We start from the raw sequence: 5,378 nt of genomic DNA, 5'->3' as shown, positions 1-5,378 counted from the left end.
AAAGAGTCTTCTTAGGTGGGAAACTGGTCAAATCTGAAAGGAATAAGGAAGAGTGTCCTTACAAACTCTTAAAACGCAAGTAGAACCAAGATACCAACTTCCTCATTCAACAGTTAACCAGAGAGCAGTTTGTTGTATTGAACTGAATGGATAAAGCTTGGCCAGGGGTGCAGCTTTCAACCCCAGTGAATCAACTTAAGATGACTTGAAGGAAATGCAGATTGGACGGGTAGTAAAGGTGGGCTCTGCTGCTATATATATTGTGGCCACACGAGGGCGCGTAAAACCCTAAATAGTGTCCACAACTGCGAAAGCGGGCGTTGAGTCCACAAATCCTGGCCCTGCCTGAGCCCCTCTAAGCTTCCAGACTTCAGACTAAAGTCCACCTGCCCTGATCCTGGAGTCCTCTACTCTGTTCAACAACGCGCACTGGTCACAGCCCCTCTGATGCGGGAGAAAAGGGGACTAGACTGAGATGCAAAGATGGGGAAAGGCAAGAAGTCCTTGCTCCTGGGAGGTCCTGAAGATCAGCCGGCCTCGGAGAGCCTCTCCCACCCTGCTCTGTGTCGCTGAGGCCGCTGGGATGAGCAAATCTGCTGTCTGTTCCCTGTCACCGGAACTTGGCTCCTTGTCCAAAGCCTTCCTGGAAGAGAGTCTCCTGCGGGGAAGTAAGCGGCTTTCCTGGAAACTTACAGGGAGGGCGTTGCAGATGGTTCTTAAGTGGGATTTTTAGGGATGAATAAGGATCAGAAATTCAGGACGAAAAGTTAATAGATAATAAAATGGAATCCCTCCCATGGAAATAAAGAGGAGGAGGAAGGGCCCTGGGCAAAGTACATGAAGATGTACAGTCCTTTGGACTGGCGCTTGTCAGAAAAGCCACACTGTGGGAAGACGGCTCTCTTGTATGTTTCCTTTTTACGCTGCTATTTATTTCTTCCTATTATTAAGTCTATAATAAAGTTAGTTTTTTCAAAAAGTACTTTAGTTAGGTCTGCTAAGAGAAACAAGAAATAAGTCATTATTTTTCATTATTTAAGATTGGCTTGTGTCGATAACAGTTGAGGAAGAGCTATATCAGGAATTTTCGTGGTGCATCAGCAGAAGGAAAATGAGTGAGCCCAGTCCAGGAGGACAGTCAAGGGCTCCAGAATATTTGAAGAGTTCTACATCTTTCCTGTATGATGGATTAGATTCCTTATAAGCAATCTCTATATAGCTGATCTCACTGTGTAGTTCTGATTTGATTCCACAGCACTGACCTTTCAAACCTTGATTCTCCCTCTCAGCTTCTTCCTGTCTGTCCACAGAAACATTATTACCTACTCTTGACCCTGATTTCTCACTGCTTTCTTGTATCCCATGGACCTTATTATACCTGAGAAAACAGCACTTCTCTTTTTACCCCTGAGATATGTAGGGGCACTCTCTCCCTCTTACAGGTTTACCTCTTCTTGATGATTGTCATCTGTCTATGAAGATGCCAAAAATCCCGATTAATTTGATTTCAGAAATTAAAAGCTCTGTCAGTTTTGGGCTGTCCCTAGGTGGTGGTAGACTTGGGGATAGGCAAAGCTGAATAGCTGTGAATAACTATCTAATGTTCTGATGTATTGATATTTGATGGTCAAGATGAAGAATGATTTTTCCAGTCACCTGGTACCGAGTGGTAGCCACCTAGAAAGGGTATTTTCTAATATATCCATTGAGGAGAGTAGATTTCTTTTCCTTCTACTCCCTCTCTCTTACTTTTTCTCTTCTGGTGAGCTGCTTCTATTTTTTAAAAATTTATTTATTTGGCTGCGCCGGGTCTTAGTTGCGGTACTTGGGACCTTTATTGCGGCATGCAGGATCTAGTTCCCTGACCAGGGATCGAACCCGGGCCCCTTGCATTGGGAGCGGGGGTTTTAACCACTGGACCACCCAGGAAGTCCCTGGTGAGCTTTTACTGATCCTCTGTTTCTATGCCTTCGATTTTCTCTTAGAATTTATTGACTACGTGATCACAAGGAAGACAGAGAAAGGCAATGTAAAAACTGATTCCAATATTTCAAGACTTCCTGAAACATGTATTTGAAAAGGAAACTCTTTGGAGGAAACAGAAGTAACATCTGCAGTGTCTGTAGAAAGCAGATTACTGAGCACTATCTGTAGACATTAGGCCTTTGAGCTCAAATTAATTTTCCAACATCCTAGGTTCTCTTAGCATTTATGACTCACTCTAAGGTTTAATATATAAATGCCATCTGAATGCTTTAAGATGTGAGGTTCATCCATTCCAGAGATAATCCCATCAAAAAGGAGGATAAAATGGTAAACATCTAAATTATTTGTAAGTGATCTGACATTGGGACTCAAGGCACTTGAGTTTGAGTTCTGTCAAACTTTCCTATAGAAGTCTAGATAAATCACTAAACAACCGCTTTGGCCACAGATTATTTCCTCATGAAATAAAAATAATAATATTTTTCATGCATATCTCTTATTGATTTCATTAAGAATCAAACTAAGTAAAAGATATAAAAATACTTTGAAAAACTTACAGCGTTGAACAGATGTATGGTGGTGTTTTGATTTTGCTTTGGTTGGAAACAAAATTATGCCTTTGAAAAGTAATTTCTAGATGTTAAAAACACCTCACATTTAACTGTTGGACTGTCTGCATATTACCAAATGTCAAAATCAAACTATCCAGATGTTTGGTCTACCAACATGCCAATCATCTGAAGGTGTCCAAAAACAGTATTTAAGTCTTTATCACAGCAATTTTTTCCCCAAATAGTTTGATGACTCCTGATAAATTCAATGGGAAAACTTTTATTTAAATTGCTTATTTGGTAATATGCCAATTATACCCAGCCTTTAAAAATTGTCCAAATCTCTAAGCCACTTTTCTGAAGATGCTATGTTTTCATGACAAATAGAAACGGAGCAGGACCCTATGGTCCTTGTCCCCCAAGTCCTCTGCCTGTCTTTCATCTGTGGAAAAACTTTAGCCAAAGAATAAGTTTAATCAGAGAAGTGAGAAAATGCAGAAACAAAGGAAAATGGTCAAAGGAGACCAAATAATAATAGTTTAGTCATTAAACATTAGTCAAGGACCCTTAGTTCCTACTCAAGGGCTATAGGTAATCTTATGAGCCATATCCTGTGAGCTGTCTTATAGGTACTGAAACGCTCACCAGGTGGAAGAAGCTAACTACATGATGATCAGACTGTAGCCATGACATAAGCTGCCACAATTCCAAGAATTGGCCTCAAGGAAATGGGAACAAACCAACCCTAGAACTGAAGATTAACTGTTCTTAAAACAATCAAGATGGCAGTGGTCAGACTACCTCATGACCAATTTCAAGATGACGGTCAGAGCTGACTGTGCTGTTTCTGCATGTAGTCTCCTCCTTCAGCCTATAAAAGGTCTGTCAGTGTCGGGGGGTCAGCCTTTGGACAGGTGTCCGCCCTGGTTGCTGGCATCCAAAATAAAGCAAACTTTCCTTTCCACCAACCTTGCCTCTTTATTGGCTTTTGAGCAGCAAGCGCTAGACCCCACTTTTGGTTACAAAATGAGGAGTTGTTTAGAAATTTAAAATTATGTAATAGGACATTTTAGCTAGGCAAGGGCTTGGGACTTACAGCCTGAAGCCACTTGGAGTTAGGTATTGCCCCTCCCCCTCAATATACATCAGCTTTTGGAGCTTAGATGCTATTAAGTAGAATTGGAAGGGGTCCTCCCTATTTCAACTCTAGTCCATGTATTTATATACTGTCTCAATAACTGAGGGAGAATAATCTTTTAAGGTGGAAATAAAATCAAAATCCCGACTCTTGCCTTTGAGGTTTATAGATATAAACCCATGTTCAATAGACTGGAGCAGCCCTAATCAAGGCAAATTTCAGAAAAACACTAGGGATCTTTTAGGGGAAAAAAAAACAACACTGAAAGGAAGAGGAAAGGACTAGACTATGTATATGGACTTAGTAGGTGAGAAGAGAGTGGAAAAGGGATGGAGATCATATTTCTGGGCTATTAGAATCCATTCCCATGACCTGGGCATTCTGATAACACTGATATACCCTGGACAAAGTGATTTTAAGTCACATGAGTATGACTTAAAAATTTTAGATATAAAATGCTCTAATCAGTGGTACATTGGTAAATTTTTAACAACTGGCTCTCGGGGAAAAAAGGCATGTTTGCACATAAGTACATATGCTTATTATAAATTTTACTGATATAAAGGATGTGTGTCATATAATTTTTAAATAATAATAAAGCATACAATATTCTTTATTGTAAATTTCATACAGCCTTTGGATTCTCACAGGATGCTTTCTTTGATTTCTGTTGAACAATTGTGTCTGTAGCCAAACTAGCTGCTGCAAATGATGAATGAGGGTAGTTCTGATATGAATATCAGAACTTGTATCTTTGTTTATGCAAATGAACAGAAATGAAACAACAAAAATATATATTGGAATTTCTCTCATTTGTCAAAGATGTGAGTGACTTTAAGTGGATAATAGTTCTCCAATACTGAAAGAATAGTCTCTCAATTTTTTTATGCTATTCACAGTGTAATTGCTATAAAGACTTTTTTTTTTTTTTTTTCTTTTTGCGGTACACGGGCCTCTCACTGCTGTGGCTTCTCCCGCCACGGAGCACAGGCTCCAGACGCACAGGCCCAGCGGCCACGGCCAATGGGCCCAGCCGCTCTGCGGCACGCGGGATCCCCCCGGACTGGGGCACGAACCCGTGTCCCCTGCATCGGCAGGCGGACCCTCAACCACTGCGCCACCAGGGAAGCCCTAAAGACTCATTTTTAAGTTGTATCTGCATTATAAAAAACTTCTCCATCACTTTCTGAAATATAGACAATGCACAAAACAATCAGTGATTTATAGCACTTGCCTATTTCTGTAATAAAATTCTCCCACCAGGGTCCATTTCAAAGCTACTAATGTGACGTCACTGAACACAGAGTAGAGGTGTACACACTACACAGAGTAGCACACGGGTATACAGACAGTCCCAGACTTATGATGGTTCAACTTACAATTTTTTGACTTTATGATGGTGCAAAAGCGATACCCATTCAGTAGAAACTGTCCTTTGAATTTTGAAATTTGATCTTTTCCCGGGCTAGTGATATGCGGTATGATCCTCTCTCAAGATGCTGGGCAGTGGCAGGGAAGCAAAGCCCCCGGCCAGCCATGCAGTCATGACGGGAAACAACCCATACACTTAAAACCATTCTGTACCCAGACAGTCATTCTGTTTTTCACTTTCAGTACAGTATTCAATAAACTACTTGCAAGATTGAACACTTTGGTGTAAAACAGACTTTTTATTAGATGATTTTGCCCAACTGTGTGCTAAT

The sequence above is a fragment of the Phocoena sinus genome, chromosome 6 (assembly GCF_008692025.1).
Source record: "Phocoena sinus isolate mPhoSin1 chromosome 6, mPhoSin1.pri, whole genome shotgun sequence".
Lineage (NCBI taxonomy): Eukaryota > Metazoa > Chordata > Mammalia > Artiodactyla > Phocoenidae > Phocoena > Phocoena sinus.
The sequence above is the reverse complement of the archived record's forward strand: the minus strand, read 5'-3'. Positions refer to the sequence as shown.